General features: G+C 36.0%; 1 protein-coding gene across 1 annotated transcript in view; it reads left to right on the plus strand.

Moving 5' to 3' along the window:
* ATRNL1 (attractin like 1) overlaps positions 1 to 26,737 on the plus strand; it is a 766,939-nt gene that overhangs the window by 73,259 nt on the left and 666,943 nt on the right. The gene's annotated exons all lie outside the window — the stretch shown is intronic.

Here is a 26,737-nt window from a genome sequence, read left to right on the forward strand (position 1 = left end):
AAATAAAGTCTGTCACTGTTTCCATTGTTTCCCCATCTGTTTGCCATGAAGTGATGGGACCAAATGCCATGGTCTTAGTTTTCTGAATGTTGAGTTTTAAAGGTTTTTATGTTTTGCCAAATAGTTTTTCATGTGTCAAACCTATAGAAAAAACATTTTGAACATGGCCAAACTCAGGTAATTCTGTACATGTGGGCCATTACCATTTTTATTAAAATAGAAATTGTGGATTTTTTTTTTTTATAGGTTTAGCTAGAAAGTAGTTTAGGCTTGGTAGGCCATAGTCTATGTTGTCACCACTCAATTCATCCTAGAGAATAGCTCCATCTAATGAAGTGGTAATATATTTATGATATTGCAGTTTTTTGTATAGATATTAAATATCAGTAAGATATACACATGCATATTTAACTTTTACTGATACCTATTTTCACAGCTATTTGTAAGGCCTCCTCAGACAACCATTTTGCCTTTTTGCATTTCTTTTCCATGGGGATGGTCTTGATCCCTGTCTGCTGTACAATGTCATGAACCTCTGTCCATAGTTCATCAGGCTCTCTGTCTATCAGATCTAGTCCCTTAAATCTATTTCTCACTTCCACTGTATAGTCACAAGGGATTTGATTTAGGTCATACCTGAATGGTCTAGTGGTTTCCCCTACTTTTTTCAGTTTAAGTCTGAATTTGGCAATAAGGAGTTCATGATCTGAGCCACAGTCAGCTCCTGGTCTTGTTTTTGCTGACTTTATAGAGCTTCTCCATCTTTGGCTGCAAAGAATATAATCAGTCTGATTTCGGTGTTGACCATTTGGTGATGTCCACCTAACAGAAGCAGAAGATATTAAGAAGAGGTGGCAAGAATACACAGAAGAACTGTACAAAAAAGATCTTCATGACCCAGATAATCACGATGGTGTGATCACTCACCTAGAGCCAGACATCCTGGAATGTGAAGTCAAGTGGGTCGTAGAAAGCATCACTACGAACAAAGCTAGTGGATGTGATGGAATTCCAGTTGAGCTATTTCAGATCCTAAAAGATGATGCTGTGAAAGTGCTGCACTCAATATGCCAGCAAATTTGGAAAACTCAGCAGTGGCCACAGGACTGGAAAAGGTCAGTTTTCATTTCCAGTCCCAAAGAAAGGCAATCCCAAAGAATGCTCAAACTATCCCACAATTGCACTCATCTCACACGCTAGTAAAGTAATGCTCAAAATTCTCCAAGCCAGGCTTCAGCAATAAGTGACCCGTTAACTTCCAGATGTTCAAGCTGGTTTTAGAAACGGCAGAGGAACCAGAGATCAAATTGCCAATATCTGCTGGATCATCGAAAAAGCAAGAGAGTTCCAGAAAAACATCTATTTCTGCTTTATTGACTACGCCAAAGCCTTCAACTGTGTGGATCGCAATAAACTGTGGAAAATTCTGAAGGAGATGGGAATACCAGACCACCTGACCTGCCTCTTGAGAAACCTGTATGCAAGTCAGGAAGCAACAGTTAGAACTGGACATGGAACAACAGACTGGTTCCAAATAGGGAAAGGAGTACGTCAAGGCTGTATATTGTCACCCTGCTTATTTAACTTATATTCAGAGTACATCATGAGAAATGCTGGGCTGGGAGAAGCATAAGCTGGAATCAAGATTTCTGGGAGAAATATCAATAATCTCAGATATGCAGATGACACCACCCTTATGGCAGAGAGTGAAGAGGAGCTGAAAAGCCTCGTGATGAAACTGAAAGAGGACAGTAAAAAAGTTGGCTTAAAGCTCAACATTCAGAAAACTAAGACCATGGCATCTGGTCCCATCACCTCATGGGAAATAGATGGGGAGACAGTGGAAACAGTGTCAGACTTTATTTTTTGGGGCTCCAAAATCACTGCAGATGGTGACTGCAACCATGAAATTAAAAGACGCTTACTCCTTGGAAGGGAAGTTATGACCAACCTAGATAGCATATTAAAAAGCAGAGACATTACTTTGCCAACAAAGGTCCGTCTGGTCAAGGCTATGGTTTTTCTAGTGGTCATGTATGGATGTGAGAGTTGGACTGTGAAGAAAGCTGAGTGCTGAAAAATTGATGCTTTTGAACTATGGTGTTGAAGAAGACTCTTGAGAGTCCCTTGGACTGCAAGGAGATCCACCAGTCCATCCTAAAGGATATCAGTCCTGGGTGTTCATTGTACGGACTGATGCTGAAGCTGAAACTTCCAATACTTTGGCCACCTCATGCGAAGAGTTGACTCATTGGAAAAGACCCTGATGCTGGGAGGGGTTGGGGGCAGGAGGAGAAGGGGACGACAGAGGATGAGATGGCTGGATGGCATCACTGACTCGGTGGGCATGAGTTTGAGTAAACTCCGGGAGTTGGTGATGGACAGGGAGGCCTGGCGTGCTGCGATTCATGGGGTCGCAAAGAGTCGGACATGACTGAACGACTGAACTGAACCGAACTGATGTAAATATATTATATATATGAAAGATATATGTATATAGGTACCATATATATATATATGTAGGTATCAGTAAAATTTAAGTGTGTGTATAGGTTTTACTGATATTTAATGAGGAGGTGAATGGGAACACTTCAGATAAAAAACGGATAGAGAACATTTCATGTATTTAATTTTAGAGCTAAGAGTAAAACAAGAGTGGTGGGGATGTCAGTAGATGAATAGTATGCAAATGTTGTTACTATGTTCTAAGTAGAAAGAATGCAACTAAAAGTGAGAGGAGAAGAAAGAGAAAGGGGAAAGCAGAAAAAGAAACTGGACTGTTGTGTAGATAATAGGTAGGATAATAGACGCGATAATGTTTAATGCTTGGTATACTGTATGGGTCAGTTGGACCCAGTTTTAGTTTTTTAGTTTCTTTTTTGAGCAGACCTAACTATCTATGGGGAGAAGGGCATGGCAACCCACTCCAGTATTCTTGCCTGGAGAATTCCAGGGAGAAGCCTGGAGGGCTCAAGTCCATTGGGTCACAAAGAGTCGGACACAACTGAGCGACTTTCACTTCACTTCACTTCAACTATCTATGATGGGGCTTCCCTTGTAGCTCAGTTGGTAAAGAGTTTTTCTGCAGTGCAGGAGACCTGGGTTCAATTCCTGGGTTGGGAAGATCCCCTGGAGAAGAAAATGGCAACCCACTCCAGTATTCTTGCCTAGAGAATCCCATGGACAGAGGGACCTGGCAGGCTATAGTCTATGGTGTCGCAAGAGTCGGACATGACTGAGCGACTAAGCATACACACAGTTATCTATGAAGTTGTTTCATAAATTTCATTCTTTCTTAGAAGGCTTCCAGAGAACAAAGAGAACTTCCACTTATTTTAAAAATGTGAAGTAAAATATTCTATTGTAATTACCTAGATGGATCTGTTGGACCCTTCTACAAATCTAGATACATGTGGGATCTTAGTGTTCTTATTTTTCCTATATTTTGAAATATTTTGTTACTTTATTCTAGGAATTCATTGCTCATCAGTTATTCCCAGCTGTGCTAAAAAAATTAAATTACCAAGAAAATAAGTTTTTTAGAAGGATGGTGCTACAGTGAAATATATTGTCATCTTTCTGTATTCTTATGGTAGTGCCCAAATTATTTTATCACATTTAAAGGAAACATAAGATAAGACTGGAAGCAGCATCATAGTAGCCTGTTTTTAGCTTTTATTGAACACAGCTGGGAATGTAGTTTTTTTCATTTATGCCTGTAATGATAATGGAATAGATCATCTACTTTTGTCTCAGACTATGACTCTTCACATGATGACTCTTCATATATGACTGTTAATGCCCTAAATAATTTTTTCAAGCTCAAAGATTAATGAGTGAGCAATGTATTTTAATCTTTTAGTGTATTTATGACCCAACATTTATTTGATATTGGCTTTGCTGATGGCTTGGGCTTCCCTGATAGCTCATTTGGTAAAGAATCCACCTGCAATGTGGGAGACCTGGGTCTGATCCCTGGGTTGGGAAGATCCCCTGGAGAAGGGAAAGCCTACCCACTCCAGTATTCTGGCCTGGAAAATTCCATGGACTGTATAGTCCATGGGGTCGCAAAGAGTTGGACATGACTGAGCGACTTTCACTTTCACTTTCACTTTCATTTCCCTGGTGGCTCAGAAGGTAAAGAATCTGCCTTCAGTGCAGGAGACCTAGGTTCAATAGCTGGGTCTCCCCTGGAGAAGGGAATTGCTGCCCACTCTAGTATTCTTGTCAGGAGAATTCCATGGACAGAGGAAACTGGTGGGCTACAGTCCATGGAATTTCAAAGAGTCAGATGATTGAGCAACTCACAGTTTCACTTTTTTTTTTTTCTATATTTAAGTTCTTACTGATATTTTCAAGAAGTAGTTTTTCACTACTTAGTGAATATAAATTAGTTTTCTATAAATTATTGTTTCTTATTTTTCTACTTTTGATTACTGTTGTTCCTGGGATACTTAAGATTAAAACTGAGATGCAAATGTTAAAAGTTAAGTAGGAAAGGAGAGAATTAAGGCCACTGTGAAGGTATGAACATAGAGGAAACCACTAGAGCAAAAACAGAAATTTTCTTAAATACCAATAAAAGAAAATAGCAGATAGAAAAAAACCTCAGAAAAACACATCCTAAATCACACAGTAATTATAAACTAGTATGACAGAGTTGAGCTCCAACATAATATTATCAATAAATATGGATGAGATTAAGTTGCCTCTTCAAAGAAAACATATTCACATTGGTGCATAAAGCAAAATTCAACTCTATGCTGGTCATAGAAGATGCACTTGAAACATGTTGATTCAGAAAGACTAAAATGAAGGGACAAAGGAAGATTTACTAGGGAAAATGGATACAGTGAGAAAGAGGGGCTGTGATCCTCAATCAGAGAAAGTAGAAATCAGATCACCAAAACATTACATAAGAACACCTTAAGATAAAAAACCCACAATTCACCATAATGATATAATATATGACAAGAATATCAGTACACCAAATAACCCAGCAACCACCTATACAAAACTGAAATTACAGGTGATGCAAAGAAATAGATAGCATCACTGTCATTAGCAAACAAGTCAGGCATTACTTTCAGTACTTAAGAGGACAAAAAAATACACACACAGACACACACACACACAAATAAATGTCAAGCAATACAGCCTGATTACAGACAATGTTATCTCTCCAGCTAAACACAGAAAACTTGCAAAAAGTGAGTTGACCATATATTAGGGTATAAAGAAAACAGTAGTTTCCAAAAGGTACAAATGTTGAAATTAAATACCTGCATATTAAATAAAGCCTTCCTGTTGGATGAAAGAAGAAATAAATGCAAATTTAAATTATAAAATTACTGAAAAATAATGACAGTAAAAGCAACATGTATGATAATCTGTGAGATACTTTTAAAAGCAGTCTTCAGAGGAATATTTTTAGCACTAATCAGCTGTATTAATATGAATGAAAATAAATGAACCATATCCCCATTTCTGTGATATCTGAGACCTCGGCTGGGTGGGCCCAGACAGCTGGGGTGACTTGATTGGGGGCGGTGCTGGTATCATCTGTGGCCTTTTCACTCATATATATTGTGCTGCAGTTGAGATGATTGAAAGCTAAGCTCAAATGGGACAGTTCTTAGGTTACTTACACAGTCTGCATATAGTTTGGACTTCTCAGCATGCCAGCTGAGTTTGAAAAGAAGTGTCCTGAGAGGGAACATCAGAAGATCAAGCATCCACAAAAATCAGGCAAAAACTGCATATCTTTTAACGCAGAGCCTTAAAAGTCCCATAACATCACGTCCGTATTCTCTCAACTGAAGCAGTCATAGACTTTTGATTCAGAGGGAGGGCTCATAGATTCTCCTTCTTAGTGGTAAGCATTGAAGAGAATTTGGGCTGTGTTTTAAAATCCCTTAAGTCTCCAATAAAAATACATATCAATTTCATTCCAAGGAATTTATCCTGCAGATTTTTTTTTTTTGGTATGTACACGGTTACTCACGGTAACATTATTTGGAGACTCCTTCAATGATAAAACTAAGAAAGTGATGGATAAACTAGTACATCCACATTAGTGGTCATGCACTTGTAGAAAATAATGATGAACTCTTTGAAATCAAATGGAGTGATTTACAGATATATTGTGACTAAGTATATAATATATATGTATGTGTGTTAGTCACTCAGTCGTGTCTGACCCTGTGCGACTCCATGGACTGTAGCCCACCAGGCTCCTTTGTTTATATGATTCTCCAGGCAAGAATACTGAAGTGGCTTGCCATTTCCTTCTCCAAAAAGGCTGATGAAAGTGTGTAAAATCAAGATGATAACCATACTTAGTAGCACAGTCACAGTAAAGCATCGCTAAGATCTATAATATATATAATTACTACTTTTGGTGTATTAGTGAAGTAAGGGAAATCAGAAAACATACTTATGCCTGTTTATAGGAGCAAAAACCACCAGAAGGATAGACCAGAAAACAGTGATGTTGATTACTTACAAGGGGCAGCAGAGAATGCAGTGGAAAGGATAGGAAATGAAAATATATTTCCCTTAATTCGTATTTTTTAAAAAATAGTTTGGAGTTTTAAAAGCATATTGTCATTAGAAACATATATGATCTATATATAAAAATTAAGTAAACAAGGAAAAGAAGAAAAGAAAACAAAACTCTAGAGTATGCAAACTGAAACTAATGAGCCCATCTGTATTTCAAATGAATAGTATAGTTAAACGCTGAAAGGGGAGAAATGAACTAATCCAAGAGACTTTTTAAAGTGATATTTGTTTGCCTTTAGTATATTTGTGAATGTGAGGAAGAACTGCTAACAAGTCTTGTAGGTTTGTTTTTTGAAGGGCTTGGTAAAGCAGTTCTAAAATTATTTTAGATGTATGGTTAGATTGAAAGAATGAGTAAATGTGTTGATATTATTGGGAGCTAGAGTTCCTGATATGGAAGACAGGAGATACAAATAAGAAATGTGGAAGGCAAGGAAGGATGCCAAGATGGATTGAAATTGGAGGTATTGGCGTGAGTTTGTGATTAGAAGGTAGATAGTTATAGGTACTTATTAATTCTTCAGAAAGGGTCTAGATGTGAAGACACCCCAGTAATCGTGAACACATTGGTCACCCATATTCCCAGATGGAGTTTGTAATAACATTTTTACCAAAAGAAGCAGGGCTTCTTGGAGAAATGGCTGATTTCAGGGCTGTGGTAGGGAAATATAAAGATAAGCCTGTTATATCTTGTTATGTTAAGTAAAAAAAAATATGTCAAAAGAACATAGAGATCAGCTTGAAGGGGTTCCCTGGATATATCCAGGATAATTTGAGCATCAGAAAGAAAAGTGAAGTGAAAGTCACTGAGTTGTGTCCAACTCTTTGCAACCCCAGGGACTATACAGTCCATGGAATTCTCCAGGCCAGAATACTGGAGTGTGTAGCCAACCACTTCTCCAGGGGATCTTCCCAACCCAGGGATCGAACCCAGGTCTCCTGCACTGCGGGTGAATTCTTTGCCAACTGAGCCACCAGCGAAACACAAGAATACTGGAGTGGGTAGCCTATCCCTTCTCTGGTGGATCTTGCCAATCCAGGAATTGAACGAGGGGTTTCCTGCATCGCAGGCGGATTCTTTACCAGCTGAGCTACTAGGGAAGCCCATCAGAATAATTTAGAGTAATTAGAATAATTTATGAACCATTGAAAACACAGGAATTCATGAACCTACACAAACTGACAGACTTAAATAGAGGAGAAGGGATGCCTCTTTCCTACATGGAATGCTGACTGACATTGCTAAAGTTGAAAAATCATTTTTTTTGGTGACAATCACAGTAAAAATTTATTTAGGAAAGAATCAGCAATGAATGCCAAATCTTTGGGGGTGGGAACAAATTTTTAATGTGATGTGCATGATATTTAGATGTCTTTCCCACAGATTGTTCATTGGGTTCAGGGGAAAAATAGTAACTATGTACTGTAAAAATCCATTAGAACCTTGTCAGGCAATGAAAATTAACATTGGAAGCCATGGGAAATTGGACATTATGTGCCTCTGGATATGGTACCTGCTAAAAGAAACATTACGGAGTTCTGTAAACTTTTTCTGTAAAGACTTACATAGTAAATATTTTAGGCTTTGTTGATCATACAGTCTCTGATTTATTCAATTCTTCCATTGAAGTTTGAAAGCAAGCCATGGATGGTATGTAAATGAATGGATATATCTGTGTGTCAGTACATTTTGTGTATGAAAATGAGTGGCTGGCTAGCTTTGGCCCATGGAACATAAGTTGCTGACCTTTGGCTTACAGTATTCTAAGAATTAATACCTGAATCCCGTCATGAAGCCATATTGTATAAACTTCAAATGAGGAATAGTTATTCCTCAAGAGTGGCAATGTCATGAGAGAAGATAAGGCTGGAAATTGTTCCAGATTAAAGAATTAAAGAAGGCTAAAGAAACATGACAACTGAATGCAGTTAACTGATAAAAGACTGAATTGTACACTGGGAGAATTTGCATTTATAGATTGAAATATATGTGTTTATTAAACAGTATATACATGTTAACCTCCTTTATGTGGATAACTATAATATTGTTTTGTAAAAAAAAACTTCGTTCTTAAGACATACACCAGATATTTAAGTGTAATAGAAATGATCATGCCTGTTTTGTGTGTGTGTGTGTGTGTGTGTGTGTGAGAGTGTGTCTACACCCATGCGCACACACATGCTCACATGTTCACGTGAGAGATGGAGAGAGGGAACTAATGATAAAACAAATGGGCAGAATGTTAGCCATTAGTGAATCTGAGTAATGAGTATATGAAATTCCTTTGACTGTTCTTATAACTTGTTTGTATCTTTGAAATTGTATCTAAATAAAGTGCTGAATAGATGAGAGGAAATAGATTTTTTTTTCATTTGGGTTATATAGGATATATATTTGAACTGTGGAGAATAGGAATACTTGTGAACTTGCTCTGGCAGTAAAGGAAACGTCAGTTTGTCCTTTTTGCTGCACTTAGAATTATAGGAATTTTAGGGAATCTGTAAATCTCAAAGGAGAATTATGTGCATGGTTTTACTCAGTTGGGTCATAAAGCTCTTCTGGGTTAGTCCTGAGGGAAATTTATTTCATTTTAGGTTAGCAGTACATTATACACTTTCTAAGACTCTCAATGTGAGTCTCAACGTTAGTATAATATTAATGTTTTGCTGTACTGTATTACATGCCATTAGGATTTGGAGGTATAGTCGGGAAGCCATCATTAATGTCGTTTTACTTTGCATTTTTTCTTTTGATTTAAAGACCATTAGATATGGTGTTCTTAGCAAGGTAATTTTTTTCTCTATAGGAATTGTGATGCTATATGGCTTTCTCTTCTCTTCATTTTTAACATCACATTTTTTTTTCCCAAAATTCTGTGGTGAATTTCAAGTGTAGATTGAACATTGCTTTCAGCACACTGGTTACCTGGAAATACAGACCTACAGAACACAACATTAGGTGGTAAGAATTAGAAATTTTTAATATATGTAATCTCCCTTTAAAAATAATCCAGTCATAGGAATCATAGAAGACAAATTTTAATGGTGCATAAATTAGGTTTGGCATTTGCTGTGTGGGGCTTTCCTGGTGACTCAGACAATAAAGAATCTGCCTGCAATTCAGGAGACCTGGACTTGATCCTTGGGTTGGGAAGATCCCCTGGAGAAGGAAATGGCAACCTACTCCAGTATCCTTGCCTGGAGAATCTCAGGGACAGAGGAGCCTGATGGGCTGCGGTCCATGGGGTCACAAAAAGTTGGACACTACTAAGTGACTTTCACTCACTCACTTTGATGTGTAATTTCAGTTGTGAAGAACTTGGAGAACTAATTAGATAAAATGAAATAGTTGCAATGAAATAAAATATTTAATAAATTGCTAGGTTTGTGTGACAAAGACTGCTGTTAAGATGGTATATGTTTTTATATTTACTAAATGTTTCCAAAAGTACCACAGTAAAAAGCCCTTTAGTTTTGATAAGTGGAATTATTAAACCATATTCTTTTAAAACTGTTTATAAGCCATATAAATATTATACACAAATTTGAAAATATGCATTGGTTATATTGAAATGTTTTAATAGATGTGCATTCAGGATTCAGAAGACTCTGGTCTTTTTGTCTCTGCTTGACAGTCTTTCATTGATGGAAGTATCAGTCCCTTAAAAGACAGCTATCCTACTATTTTATGTATTGAAATTTTTTATTTAGAAGAAATACGCATTTCTTATAATTCATACTTGGATTTTCATAACTGTATAGAACTGTATCTGTGCAAGGTAATCACTCTTCCACATATTGGCTCTACAAATATTTCAGGATATCTTAGTTTCAACTTACTATTTTCCATGCTTTCGGTAAACATCCTTCATTCCTTCAGTCTTCACATAACAATCTTTCCACTTACATCTTCTTGATAGTCTTACATTAACACATATTAATGATTTAAAGAATATTTTCCAATAATAATAACAGCTAGTGTTACTCTGTGCTCGGTGGTAGTATTAACACTTTACAAATATTGACTCATTTAGTCCTCAACGTGAACATGCAAATTTGTGCTCTTTTTACCCATTTTTCAGATAAGGAAACTGAGGCTCAAATGTCTCACCTAACTGGCCAGTGATCACACAGCTACTAAATGGCAAAATCAGGATTATATAAATATAAGATACACATGATCTTAGTTGACCCTTTGTTGTCTTTATCATACTCTCTGGACAAACTACTGTTTTTACCTATTCAAGCTTAACGATGTGTTCCCTAATGTGAGACCATGTGTTCCTAATGTGAGACCATTGCTTTCACTTGTTCTGGACATATTTTATTAATATTTTTATTGCAACCTAAATTTATATTTTATATTAATGTTATTATATTGATTTTGCAGCTAGCCTACAAAGAAGAAAACTTTGTGTGTACAAAGTTGCTTCCGTTGTATCAAACTCTTTGTGACCCCATGGACTGTAGCCCACCGGGTTCCTCTGTCCATGAGACTCTCCAGGCAAAAATACTGAAGTGGGTTGCCACTTCCTCCTCCAAGGGAACTTTCCAACCCAGGGATCGAACCTGCATCTCCTGCGGCTCCTGCATTGCAGACAGATTCTTTACTGTAGTTTGATTTTTGTTTTTTATGTAACTTGTGGGAAGTAAGGTACTTTATCCTGTAGTTATCCGTTGAACGTTGTACTCTCAGTGAAGGGCTTGACCTATTAATACATTGTTAAAATAGTTTCAGCTCATCATTGCTTTTGATTCATAATTCTTGTATCTAAAGATTTAATTAATTCCTCCTTTTACTGAGTCAGTGGTCATTTAATAATTACAACTTCTATGCCTTCATCCTAGGCACTGACAAAAAATGTTGAGGAACAGACTATTGGCAATAAAAACAAGGGGATGGAGAATATATAGATTTAAAGAGGTTCGAAAGTCACATCAGGCAGCTGCAATGTGTGGGTCTCATTAAATCCAGATTCCAACAAACTTCCAAAAAAGAGAAAAGAAACTTATAAGATAATTAGAAATCTGAATACAAACTGGATACTTACTGGTTTTAAAAATTAACTCTTTTTTTTTTGAGCATCACAATGCAAACCTTTAGGGGTTTTGGAGTAAAGCCATAATCTCTTCTACAGATAACTTTTTGAGAAACAGTTTCTGTTTTGCTAGGCAATATAATTCTTTTTTCCATTGTCTGCAAGTCTTTTCAGTTACTACTTTTCCTGGAAATGCTTGGTGTAAGTCATCTGGTTCTGGAGTTCTCTTTCTGAAAAGATTTTAAAATGGCAGATTCAAGTTATCTGGTAGTAAGACTACTCAAGTTTTTTCTCTCTCCTTGTCAGATTTGGTAATTTGATTTTATTTTCAGAATTTATTTATTTTAGTTAAAAATTTCCAATGTATTGATCTAAAGTTTTTCATAATATGCTTTTAGTGAAGTCTAGAATAGTTATAGCTGTAAGTACATGTTCTCAGTCGTGTCCGACTCTTTGTGACCCCATGAATGTAGCCCCCAGGCTTCTCTGTTCATGGCATTTTTTTTCAGGCAAGAATACTGGACTGGGTTGCCATATCCTCTTCCAGGGGATCTTTCCCAACCCAGGGATTGAACCCACGTCTCCTGTGTCTCCTGTATTGGCAGGTGGATTCTTTGACTACTGAGCCACCTAGAAAAACCCTACTTAATGGCCATATCCCCTTTTATATGCCTAATATTGGCTGCCTGGGTCTTCTTACTTTGTCTTGATCAGATTCTCCACAAGATTATAAATTTAATATTTTTCAGAGTACTAATTTTTGGAGTTATTGATTTTTAATATATTCATCAATTTCATTAATTATTTTTATTATGATCTCCTTTTAATATATTTTGATTTGTTATGCTTTTTTCCATTTTATATTGTTGCTTAGTTCATTATTTTCAGGTTTTATTCATTGAATTTTTAAAAATATATGCCTTTAAAGCTGTAACATAAACAATGTAAACATGGCTATAGTTGTATCCTGCATGATTTGGTATGTAGTATTTTAATTATTTTTTAGCTCAAAGTGTGTTTAAAATTCCATAGTCATTTGTTCTTCACTCATGGGTTATTTAGTAGGGCAGTTTAAAAATTTCAAACACAGGTTTTCTAGTTATTTATATTTTATTACTAATATCTAGGTAGTTATATTATGATCACAGAACATATCCTATAGAATTCCCCTCAAAATTATTATGAAATATTTCAGAAATACATATAAATTGAAAGAATTGTGCGTTGAATTCTCATAGACAGGCTACCTACATTCTACAGTTAATCTTTTGCTTTTTCAGTTACCAATGTATCTCTCATCCGTCAGTTTTTGTTGTTGTAGTTGTTGCATTTTAAAGACTGTTGGAAACATTAGTACACTCTAAAGATAATACCATGTCTGTTAACTTGAGTTCTGTACTTACATTTTTAATGTAAAAGTTACATATCCGTTCAGTTCAGTTACTCAGGTGTGTCTGACTCTTTGTGACCCCATGGACTGCAGCGTGCCAGGCTTCCCTGTCCATCACCAACTCCCAGAGCTTACTCAAACTCTTGTTCAATTGAGTTGGTGATGCCATCCAACCATCTGATTTTCTGTCAGCTCCTTCTCCTGCCTTCAGTCTTTCCCAGCATCAGGGTCTTTTCAAATGAGTCAGTTCTTCACATCAGGTGGCCAACGTATTGGAGCTTCAGCTTCAACATCAGTCCTTCCAATGAACACCCAGGACTGATCTCCTTTAGGATGGACTGGTTGGATCTCCTTGCAGTCCAAGGGACTCTCAAGAGTCTTCTCCAACACCACAGTTCAAAAGCATCAATTCTTCTGCGCTCAGCTTGCTTTCTAGTCCAACTCTCACATCCATACATGACTACTGGAAAAACCATAGCCTTGACTAGACGGACCTTTGTTGGCCTAGTAATGTCTTTGCTTTTTAATATGCTGTCTAGGTGGTCATAGCTTTTCTTCCAAGGAGAAAGCGTCTTTTAACTTCAAAAGTTACATATAGTGAAATGCATAAATTCTGTGCACAATTCATTGAGTTTTGACAAAACATACATCTGTAACCCAAACTTTTATCAAGATAGAGGACATTGACCATTACTTGTGAAAGTTCTCTCATGATCCTTCGCAGTTGACACCTGTCCTGCTTCCTGATTTTTTTCATCATCAAATAGTTTTGTTTGTTGTGGAATTCTGTATAAATGGAATCACACATTATGCATCTCTTTTAAAATAAGGCTTCTTCCACTCAGCATGATGCTTTTGAGATTTATACATGTTGTATTTATTAGTAATTTGTTCCTTTTTATTGTTGAGTGCTTTTCCAGTGTATGAATACATGGCATTTTCTTTGTTCATTCTCCTACTGATGAATGAAAGCAAAAGTGAAAGTTGCTCAGTCGTGTCCAACTCTTTGTGACCTGATGGACTATACAGTCCATGGAATTCTCCAGGCCAGATTATTGGAATGGGTAGCCTTTCCCTTCTCCAGGGCCTGGGCTATTTCCAGTTTTGGACTTTTGTGAATACAATTGCAATGCACATAATATACAAATCAACTTGTAGGCATGGTTTTATTTCTCTTTTTTGAATAACTAAGGATGCTGGGTCGGGAGGAAAATATATCTTTAATTTTTTTAAGAAAGTTTCAGAACTTTTTTCCAAAATGGCTTAATGCAGTTGTTTATTAAATTTAATTCCTTGTGTTGTTTAAATCTTCTAGATCTTTACTGACATTTTAACTGTGCTGTCAGTCACTGGGAAGGGTACATTAAATTTTCCATGATGCTGTTGATTTTGTAGATTTCTCTGTATGATTCTTTCAGTTTTTACTTTACATATTTTGAAGCTTTATTATTGTATATTGATCTTTTAAGATTCTTGATCTTTATCTTAGATCACTACTTAGGAATCACTGAGAAATTATGTAAAATGTGAGGAAAAGGAGTCAAGGATAGTTCTAAGATGTTTGGCCAGGCACTATACTAAGTTGAGGGAGCCTGAGAAAAGCGGGTTTACTTGTCACCAGTACATATGTGTGTGTGTTGTGCGTGCGTGTGTGTGTGCATAAAAATACTAGTTTTCAGAGAGCAATTTGATGAGATTTATAGTTGTGTAAGCGCCACCTGAATCAAGATATAACGCATTTCCATTACTCCAAAAATGCCCCTGTACAATCAGTCTCTCATGATTCTTGCTGGCTTATTTGCAGTTATGTGTTTAACTCTATAAGAAACTTCCATAGTATTTACCAAAGTGATACTACCATCTGCAACCTACCAGCAAGAGTTCCAGTAACTTCTCATCCCCACCAACACTTGGCAGTGTTAGTTTTTTTTTAATTCTAGCTATTCTGGAATTGTAGGGATATCTTATAGTTTTTTATTTGCATTTCCCTAATGATTAATGTTACTGAATGTCTTTTTATTTCAATGTTTACCATTTATATATTCCTTGGTAAAATGTCTGTACATCGTTTTTGTCCATCTTAAAAACTGGACAAAATAAGTCAAACTTATTGTTTGACTCCTTATTATGGAGTTTTAGGAGATTTTAAAAAAATATGTTATGGACATTAGTCCTTTCTCTGATGTATATTTTGCAGATTGTTTCTTTCAGTTGTGGCATACCTTTTCATTTTTACAATGCCTTTTATTTTTTTTTATTTTTTTATTTTTTTTTACAATGCCTTTTAAAAAGCAGAGCTTTTAAATTTGGATGACATACAGCTTGTCAATGTGTTCCACCTAAGAAATCTTTTGTCAAGCCCAAGGTCATAAAAGTTTTTCTCTCATGTGTTTTACTAGATATTTAGTTTTGGCTCTCATCCTCAGATCTGTCTTCTATTTGAGTTAAATTTCATATGTGGCGTGAAGTAAGGGCTGCGGTTTTTAAAGAATATACAATTGTTCTCTGGTTGAAAAGATTTTTCTTTCCCTATTGAATTACCTTGGTAGATATATTGAAGAGTCAATAGACAGTATATGTGTGAGTCAACCTTTGGATTCTATTCTGGTTCTTTGATGTATATTATGTTTAACATCACACTCTACTGATGACTATAGCTTTAAAATCAGGCAGTGTCTGTCTTCCCGTCATTTTTTGTTTGTTTTGTTTTAAAAAATTTTGGACTACTCTAGGTCCTTCACATTTTCATTTAAAATTTAGAATCAGTTGGTCAGTTTCATAAGGAAAAGCATGTAGGAATTTTAATTGGAGGTACATTTCACCTATATTGGGGAAAATTGAGCCTTTAACAATATTGAGTTTTCTAACTTATGGACACTTCAGCATTTGGCACCCTGCAACTTTGCTAAAAACACTTATTATTCCTTGTAGTTTTCAGGTAGATTCTTTCTTGTTTTGTACACAGATGATCATGTATTATGCTCAGGCTAATAAATATTCATCTTCCTTTTCACTCTATATATGTTTTATTATTTTCTTTGTCCTGCTGGCATCTCTGGTACAATACTGAGTAAGGTAGTGCTAGCAGACATTTCTGCCTTTTTTAAGCTCCAGTCTTTTAATTACTGTTACTATATTAGCGATGTGTTTTTTGGGGGATGCTTTTATCAGGTAGAGGAAGTTCACTTTTTTAAAGTAGATAAATTAAGATTTTTAGTTGGAGTTTAAATACCAAACTTTCACAAATTATAGAATGAATATACAGAGAAGTAGAAGGATATAGTAGACCTGAAAAGCACTAGGAACCAATTCAACATAATTAAGATTTATACAATTTTCACACACTAGTTGGGATACAGGTGTGTTCCCATAAGCTATAAAGGAAATTCACTTTTATTCCTGGTTTGCTGAGTCTTTTTCATGAATAATGTTAAATTTTGTCAATTAATTTTCTGTATCTATTGAGAAGATCATTTGTTTTTTTATTTCTTTTATTTCTTTTTTTGATTTCTCAGTGTGGTGAATGACACTGATTTTTAGATATTAAGCTACTATTGCATTTTGGATAAACTCTGCTTGGCCACAATGTATTATTCCTTTCATACATCACCATAATTGATTTGCAAAAATGTTGTTAAGGATTTTTATGTTTATGCCCACAAGAGATCTTGGACTGTCGTTTTTGTTTCTTGTAATGTCTTTGTCTGCTTTTATAATCTGGGTAATGGTAAAATGATTTGAGAAATGTTTTGTCCTATTCTATTTTCTGTAAGAGTTTGTGTGGCATTGGTATTACTTCTTTCTTAAATGTTGAGTTCACCAGTGCAACTATTTGGCCCAGAAACTTTCTTTGTAGGAAAGATTTTGACTGTGGGATTTAATTTTCTTTAATAAATGTTAGCCATATTCAAATGATTAATTTCTTTTTGAATGACATTTGGTAGTCTGGGTTATTAAGGAATTTGTCTGTGTCATTTAAGATGTTAAACTTATTGGCATGAAACTGTTCATTATATTCCCTATTATTCTTTTTAATACTTGTAAAATCTGTAGTGATGTTTCCTCTTATGTCTGATATGCATATCTGTGTTTTATTTTTCTGGTCTGTCTGACTAGAGATTAATAGGTTAATCAGTTTATTGACTTTTTCAAATAATCAGCTTTTGTTTCCTGTTTTCTATCATATTAATGCTTTATTTATTACATTTATTGTCTTCTTTGAGTTTTATTTCTCTTGTTTTTCTGATTTCTTAAGGTGAAAGAACAAATCATTGAATTGAGATTGAGACCTTTCTTCTTCTTTTTAAAAAAGTATTGTTAAGAATTTCCAAGTCAGTAGTTCTCAAACTTAATACCTAGGAACCACCTGGCGGGTTGTTAAAATAGATCACTATGCCCTAAACTCTGATTTTCTTATTCATTATGTTAGGATTGTTGCCAGGGAATTTGCATTTTTAAAAAGTTTCCAGGTAATGCCAGCTGATGCTTCAGGGAACCACTGTTGAAAATGACCGCTGTAAGTACTGCTTTAGCTATATCACATACGTTTTGAAAAAGGCTTCTTCTTTCTTGTTTCTATTTAGTTCAAAATGTTTTCTGCTTTTTTTTGTGGTTCTTTTCTTTGGCTCCCGGGTTGTTAAGTGGTATTTTGTTTGATTCATATGTGTATGAAGATTTTTCTGATATCTTTCTTGCCTTTATTTCTGGTTTAATTCTGCTGTTGTAGAGACGATATATTTTACAGTTAAATTTTTTCTTGAGTCTTATTTTCTGACCCAGAATATGGTCTACCTTGGTGAATGTTAAATGTGAATTTGAAAAGATACATCTTCTGCTGTTGTTGGTTGGGGTGTTCTTTAAGTGCCAGTTACAGTATGGTTGATAAAATGATTCAAGTCTTCTGTATCTTTACAGGTATTCTGTTTACTTTCCTTAGTTCTTGAAAGAACAGTGTAGAAATTTCCAGTTATGATTGTGGATGTATCTATTTCATTTTTAACTTCTATTGGTTTTTGCTTTACTTTTTTATTTTTAATTTTTAAAAAATTAGTTAATTTTCTTAAGTTAAAAATTTAATTTGTTTATTTCTTCATTTATTGATTTGTTTTTGGTTGTGCTGGGTCTTCATTGCTGCACCCAGGCTTTCTCTAGTTGTGAAAAGCAGGGACCACTTTGCTAGCTGTGGCGTGTAGGCTTCTCAACGTGGTGGCCTCTCTTGTTGCAGTGCCTAGGCTCTAGAGCACACAAATTTAGTAGTTGTAGTACACGGGCTTAGTTGATGGAATTAACTTAGGTTATGGAATTCCAGCTGAACTATTTCAAATCCTAAAAGATGATGCTGTTAAAGTGCTGCACTCAGTATGTCAGCAAATCTGGAAAACTCAGCAGTGGCCACAGGACTGGAAAAGGTCATTTTTCATTCCCATCCCAAGAAAGGACAATGCCAAAGAATATTCAAACTACCACACAATTGCATTCATTTCACATGCCAGCAAGGTAATGTTCAAAATCCTTCAAGCTAGTCTTCAGCAGTTCGTGAACCAAGACCTTCCAGATGTTCAAGCTGGATTTCGAAAAAGCAGAGGAACTAGAGATCAAATTGCCAACATATGCTGATCATAGAAATGGCATATGCTGGATCATAGAAAAAGCAAGACAATTCCAAAAAAGCATCTACTTTTGCTTCATTGACTACGCTAAAGCCGTTGATTGTATGGATCACAGCAAACTATGGAAAATTATTAAAGAGATGGACATACCCAATGACCTTATGTGCCTCCTGAGAAACCTGTATGCAGGACAAGAAGCAGCTGTTAGTACTGGACATGGAACAGTGGACTGGTTCCAAATTGGGAAAGGAGTACATCAAAGGAGATATTGTCACCCTGCTTTTTAAACTTATATGCAGAGAACATCACGAAAAATGCCAGGCTAGACAATCACAAGCTGGAATAGGGTTGCTGGGAGAAATATCAATAACCTCAGATATGTAGATGATACTACCCTTATGGCAGGAAGCAAAGAGGAACTAAAGAGCTTCTTGATAAAGGTGAAAGTGGAGAATGAAAAAGCTGGCTTAAAACACAACATTTCAAAAAATGAAGATCATGGCATTTGGTCCCATCACTTCATGGCAAATAGATGAAAAATTAACAGTGACAGATTTTATTTTCCTGGGCTCCAAAATCACTGCAGACAGTGACTCAGCCATGAAATTAAAACCTGCTTGCTCCTTGGAAGAAAAGCTATGACAAACCTAGGTAGCATGTTAGAAAGCAAGAGACATCACTTCACTGACTAAGGTCCAGATAGTTAAAGCTATGGTTTTTCCTGTAGTCGTGTATGGATGTGAGGGTTGACCCATAAAGAAGGCTGAGCCTTGAAGAATTGATGCTTTCAAATTGTGGTGCAGGAGAAGACTCTTGGGAACCCCTTGGACAGCAAGGAAATCAAACCAGTCAATCCTAAAGGAAATCAATCCAGAATATTCTTTGGAAGGACTGATGCTGAAGCTGAAGCTCCAATACTGGAAAAGACCCTGATGCTAGGAATGATTGAGGGCAGGAGGAGAAGGGGGTGACAGAGGATAAGATGGACGGTATCACTGACAGTGGACATGAGTTTGAGCAAACTCACGGAGATAGTGAAGGATAGGAAAACTTGACATGCTGCAGTTCATGGGGTCACCGAATCGAAAAGGACTTGGTGATTGAACAACAAGGCTGCTTCCTTCTGTCTTTCATAGTTTCTTAGGATAAAGTCTGTATCATTTGAGCTGTTGTTCCGCTATAGGTTTTTGTTTTTTGTTTTTTTCAATTTTTCTGTAGCTGCTTCTGAAATGTTTTCTGTGCTTTTAGTTTTCAGCAGTTGCATTGTGGTGTGGATTTCATGAAATTTATCCTGTTTGTGGTTTTCTCAGCTCCTTGAATCTGTAGGACTATTAATTTGTTAACTATACTTTAAAATTTTATTTTTATAAAGGTTACTCTAGGGTTGATAATATGTATATTAGCTTATCAGATTCTACTTTTATGTAGTGTTCTATCACTTTACATATAGTGTCAGAAACTCAGAATAGTATTCCTGCATTTCCCTCTTTTTTCCCTTGTGCTTGTATCATATCTCGTATGTTATGAAGAGCATAATACATTGTTACAGTTCTTAGTTTGGACAGTTAATCATCATTTACTGGGAGGGAAAAGGAGAAATGACACTTTGAGTATTTACTCATATATCAACCATTTCTTATACTCCTCATTCATCTATACAAATCCAGATTCTGTCTAGTTTCAAGTGTAATTTTTATTCAGTTTAAAGAATTTTTGGGGTTATTTTTTATAGGGCAAGTCTTCAATGATATATCCTCTCTTCTTTTTTTTACTTTGTATAAAAAAGGTTTTACTCACTTTCACTTTTGGAAAATATTTTGTGGGATATAGATTTCTACTTTGATAGTTACTTTTTAGTAGAGAGTGCTGGGTGAATGGTTTTCCCCCCTTCCCATTAATTTAAGAGTGTCACTTCCTTGTCTTCCTCCTTCCTTGGTTTCTGTTGAGAGTCAACTGGCATTCTTATTTTTCTGCTTATTCCTCTTTATCACTTCATGCTATTCCTTGACATGGGTTTATTTCTTTATTTTGTCCTATTTTATATCATTGATCTTCTTGGTTTTATGGATTTACAGAGGTCATTATTTCTGAGAAACTGTTTTTTCCAACACTATTTCTGTCTGCCACTGGCATACTTCTGAAAATCGTATCATATTAGGTTAGGCTTTTTGATATTGTTATACAGGTCCCTGATATTCTGTTAATTGTTTTTCATTGTTTTGGTTTGTGTGCTTCATTTTGAATAGTTTCTATTTTAGTATTTTAAATTTCATTGTTCTTTTTTCCCATAGTGTTTACTCTTGTGTTAATTCTATTCAATGTATTTTTTATTTCCAGGGATTCTTTTTGAGCCTTTTTTAAAATCTCATGTTCATATTTTCTCTAACACTATTGAACGTATTTGAGTGGATTTACAGTAGCTTTTGAAGCATTCTCTTCTTTTAATTCTATCTTTGTTATTCCTGTGTCACGATTGATTTTTCTTCTTGTTATGGATCATGTTTTCTTTGGCCTCTATGCTTGTTAATTTTTTAATGCATTTTGAATATTGTATGTTTTTACTCTGTTGACTGCTGGGAACTTTGCTGTATTCCTTTAAAGAATGTTTGACTTTGTACTAACATGGGGTTAAACTTCAAGTGTAAATATTTTGGGAGATTGCTTCTGAGGTCTGTTACAGTGGATCCAGAGTAACTTTTAGTTTATGGCTAATGTAATGCAGTATTTCATTCCTTTACATCCAATATTACATTTCCTTTTCAGGACTCTACCTAATGCCTCCTATAGTATGCGGTCTATCTTCTGTGGCTGCTGGGAGCTCAGATTGTTCCCAGCCCTGTTTGAGATCCAGGAGTTGTTCAGTCTATTAGTTTCTGGTGGTTCTTTCCATGGTTTTAAGTAGTTTTCTCTTATGCATATGCAAATCAGTACTCAGCAAAAACTTGGAACATTCCCCCTGCCCCAACCCCGATCTCTTGAGCATGCACTCTGTAGAAACCACATATCTGGTATTATTTCCTATGAATTCTAGCTTGTAGGACTGTTCTTTTCAAATGCTGATCTTTGTTTTCTCAACCTGGTAAGATCACCAGAATCTGTTTGCAGTCAAATCCCCCTTTTTGCTCAGTGGTGAGAAATTTCTCCTCAGCATATGTTTGAGCAATCACAGGGCTCACCCTGTTTCTCTTTTCTTTAAAATGATAATTCTGTGCTGCTTGTTATCCAGTATCATTTTTAATATTTTCTTCTGCTTTTTAAGTTGTTTATGCCAGGTTGTTAAATGCTATCTAAATATTTCCTTCATAGCCTGATAAAGAACTCCTGGTATATATAAGTCATTTTTGCTTTTTACTTTTGCAGAATTATTCTGTTGTTTCAGGTATTTGTGTATTTATTGTCTCTCTCTTCTCTTTAATGAATCGGTGTTTCATTTTTAATAAATTGGGACTGTGGTAGCGCATATTACAGAATTAAAAACAAAATTCATGCATATGCAAATAACGTATCAATCTTAAATACTTTTTCTGAAATGACTAATATTTTGTTACTTTAAATGTTTATTGAGACAAAATGAAGCCTTGTACTATGTGCACTTTTCCAAATGCAAAAGTAGTAAGAATAAAATGAGAACGTAATCATAATTAATTTTACATTTCAAGTTTATCACCTATATCTGAACAAAATTGTTTTCTTAATTTTTCATCTGAAACTACCATATGACTCTTTCTTATTTGAACTGCTGGTGACTAAACCTTGAGAGATTCTGCAGGGGTATTTAGTAACTCACTTTGGTGTCAGACTTGTGTCATAGCTCTTACACTTTTAGTTTTTTAAAATATTTAATGAGTAGTTGAGTGCAATAGTGTATTTCATGATGAACTTTCCATTGCTAGTAGGGTGATATATTTTTTTCCATTTAAATTTTAATTTGAGAAAATTGTAAATTCACATACACTTGTAAGAAGTAACAGAGTGATCCTGTGTATCCTTTATGCTGTTTTCCTTGGTGGTAAACATCTTGCAAAAATATAGTACAGAATCACAACCTGGGTATTAACATTGATACAATCCACTGATGTTGTTCAGATTTCTCCAGTTTCATTAGAACTCATTTGCATGTGTGTGTATGTAGCATGTGTAGATGTGTGTGTATATTTAGTTCTGGGCAGTTTTATTGCATGTTGTCTCATGTATCTACCACTGTAGTGTCTGTCAACACAAGAATCCCTCACAGTATCTTTTTTAGACCATACCTACTTCCTTTATGGTTCAGTGGTAAAGAAACCTCCTGCAGCCCAGGAAAGGTGGGTTTGATCCCTGGGTCGGGAAGATCCCCTGGAGAAGGAAATGGCAACCCACTCCAGTATTCTTGTCTGGAAAATCCCATGGACAGAGGAACCTGGTAGGCTGCAGTCCTTGGGGTCGCAAAAGAGTGAGATACAACTCAGTGACTAAACAACGACAACAGCAGCAGCATCTCCCGAATGCCCTTATTCCTTTCCCATCCCGTCCTAACCCTTGACAGTCACCGATCTGTTCTTTATGTAATCTTACAGTTTTAAGAATGTCATAAATGGATCATTTAATTTAAGGTAACTTTGATATGTTAGTGCCTAAGTCTGCTATTTTATTATTTTTGTTTGTTTCCTGTTTCTTGTGCCTCTGTTTCTCTTCACTTGTTTCTCATGGGTGAACTTAACAAGTTTTAGAATTCAGTCTTGATTTATTTATAGTGTTTGTGAGTGTATTTCTCTGTATAGTTTTCTTCGAGATTGTTTTGGGTATTAAAATATACATAAGTGAGTTGTCTGTCTACTAGTATCAACATTTTACCACATCAAATGAAACATGGAAACTTTGCTTTGATTTACATCCCTCACTTTCCCCACTTCTAAATATCATTGTTGTGAGTGTCAGATGATGTTATAGTTTTTGTTTCCTTCATCATACATTAGTTGTAAGCCTCAAAGAGGAGGAGAGTTTATTGTGTGTACTCACATATCTGCTTTATTTGTTCTTTCCTGATGTTCCAATATTCTTTTATCATTTCATTTGTCTGAAGAATTTTCTTAAGCCATCCTTTAAGGAGAGGGCCACAGATTTCAAAGTCTTTTAGTTTAGTTTAGCTTTTTATTTTTAAGTAAAAAAATTTTTTACTGTGCCATATGGCATGTGTGATCTTAGTTCCCCGACCAGAAATTGAACCTGCACCACCTGCAGTGGAAACATTGAAGTGCTGAGTCTTAACTACTCAACTGCTAGGGAAGTCTGTATGTTTATGTCTTATACACAATTTGAATGTTTTCAGCCACCATTTTTAAAAATAGCTCTTTCAGCTCCGTTCTCTTTCTTCTCTTCTTGTGGGATTCCAGTGGTACAAATGTTGGACCAATTGTTCTTGTCCCAAAGGTTTCTTAGACTGGTTTTTTTTTTTTTAGTTTAGTTTCTCTGGTGTTCAGATTGGGTAAATTTTACTGCTATATCCTCAAGTCTACTGATTCTATCCTCTGTCATCTCTACTATTGAGTCTGTCCAGTTAACTCATATTTGTGCCAGTATTTTCCTTTCTTCCCTCCTCATTCCTTCCCTCCTTCTCTTCCTTCTTTCCTTCCTTTGTCTCCTCAACACCCCCCACCCCGCCCCGCCTTTTTTTTTTTTTTTTGCTGAGATTTGTTGTTTCAAGAGAACTTGTAGTTTGTTGTAAGAGTTAGTGTCGCTTGACTGATCTGGTTCTCAACATGACAAGTGATTTTTTTTTTTTTTTTAGTATCTTGGACATTTTGGCTTTTATATTGGGAATCTTTGAGTCTTACTTAAATCTTCTATTTTAGCAGGTTAGTCACTCTGTTTAGGTTTAGCATTAAGACCTTGTGGTGGGATCTCCTTTCCAATCTCAGGCCTTTAGGGAAAGTGGAACTCTTCCCCTGTCTACTTGTTGTAAGCAGTGTTTGGTGAATCCCTCTTGCTGGTGCTCCTAGTGTCATTTGGGGTTATCCATGGGGGTTCCTCTTCAATTGGCGGGAGGAATAAGCCTACCTGAGTTGCTTTTTATTGCTGGGTTATGAGTTGAGAAATGCTGGGCTGACTAGCCTTCTTTTGTTGGGTCAGTGGTAATGAGATATCCATCTGATGGTCTTGGAGGCCCTAAGAATCAGCATTCCTCCTTACACCTTTCATATTTCTCCTGTGGTTGTCTTTGGGACTGTTTACTGGATTTGTTAAGGGAGCCTTTGGGCTTTCCTGGTGGCTCAGAGGTTAAAGCATCTGCCTGCAACGTGGGAGACCTGGGTTCGATCCCTGGGTCGGGAAGATCCCCTGGAGAAGGAAATGGCAACCCACTCCAGTATTCTTGCCTGGAGAATCCCACGGATGGAGGAGCCTGGTGGGCTACAGTCCATGGGGTCGCGAAGAGTCAGACACGACTGAGCGATTTCACTCACTCACTTCACTGGGTTTGTTAGTGGGAAGGAGAGGGAGAAATTAGTCTATGCCAACTTTTAAACATTTGGTGTGTTAATTTTTTTAACTCTAAATTTCCTTAGTTGTAAAGAAAGGATAGCAATAGTAAACTTTCAAAGGTTTCATATTATCAAATGAACTAGTGAGATACTCCCTGAGACATAATATCTACTCTGTAGATAATGATGCTATAGCTGATTGCCAGGTTGCTTATTACATCCTTGTTTTTAAGAACAAACTGAACCTCGAATGAGTCACGATGTAGGATTGTTTAAGTTATCATCAATGCAATAGAATTTAGCTAATGAAAGTGAAAGCAATAAATGAGATGTGAAAAGATGCCCAGATGTTTTGTTAAGTGAAAATATAGTTGTAAAATGGCATGGTTTTTTGGTACAAATATTTATAGATATGTATGTACATGTAAGTCATATAAATTTGTCCTGTCTGTTGTAATACAATATTCAGAACTGTAGCTTCAAAATAACCTGAACATAACAATTTGTGAAAAATAGCTCTAGATAGTGGGGTAGAGGAGAAGGTAACATTAACTGTTGCATTATATACCTCTTTATTGCCACAATATTTTTTAGTAAGAAGTAGTTTTATCTTTTTTTTATTAAAAGAGAATTATAAAAACATGAAAACTTGCAGTTTGGCTGTATATAGCTTTAATAAGTGGTTTAAGAATATTAAAGGAATGCCTATTCGTTACAAGAATACTCTGAAATTTCTTTAAATATGTTTCGTTTTCTCTGAGTAAAATTGACTTTAACAAATCTTTTCTGATACTTCCTTTATGACTACTTTTATGATTGATGAAGTATCATATTCTTTACTACCTTAAAATTGTGTGAATGTAAAGAATTTTTAAGCATCATCTTTATTTTCTGTTACTTTGAGTATTTCAATGAGCTGTCTAGGATGCCAAAGTTTAGGTGACAAAGTTAGAGGGAAGATGCAAGTGTGATATGATTGGATATTTAAAGACTAATAACAGATTTCTGTATGGTTGCTCTTTATAAATTCCTTTAAGGCCAAAAGATATGTATTTTTTTATTTGCATATTCGCAAAAGCATGCCTTGCATATGATTAGAACTTGTGTCAGTGAATTTGCTATAGAAATGAGAGTCCCTTCTAGATGTATCAAGTAGAATGGGACTTAAAATAGGGAGTTAATTACAGTAGTACTAGAGACACCAAAATGAGGGAATTAGTCAGGAATCTGGAGCTGCTGCATACCCAGGCTGGAACTTAGGACCACGTTTGTAAGTGAGCTGCTTACAGTAGGTGCCGCTTCTGCCCCTGAGCAGGTGACGTGCCTGCTTCTCCAGCTGTAAAACCACCACTGCCAGGGCCCCGTAGCCCCCTACCTGCTCCTGCTGCTAGAGAAGAAAGAAAGTAGAATGTCTGTCTTCCCTTTGCCTTCTGGCCTCTCCCAAGTACTTTCATTACTGGAAACTGATGGTAACAGAGCTGTCAAATGAGTCTTGGGAATTTAATTTTAGGTTTTTATCAGTAATACAAAGGACTCATAGACGGGATAGTGAGACTCATAACCAAGAGAGAAAAGACTAGCTCAGTGCTAAAAAGTGAAGACAAGAGTCTTATCTTTTTAGTCTTTATAATGTCGGTGACTGACTCAGCCTGTAACAGAACAACCTCTCATGAACTT

The sequence above is a fragment of the Dama dama genome, chromosome 15, assembly GCF_033118175.1.
Source record: "Dama dama isolate Ldn47 chromosome 15, ASM3311817v1, whole genome shotgun sequence".
Lineage (NCBI taxonomy): Eukaryota > Metazoa > Chordata > Mammalia > Artiodactyla > Cervidae > Dama > Dama dama.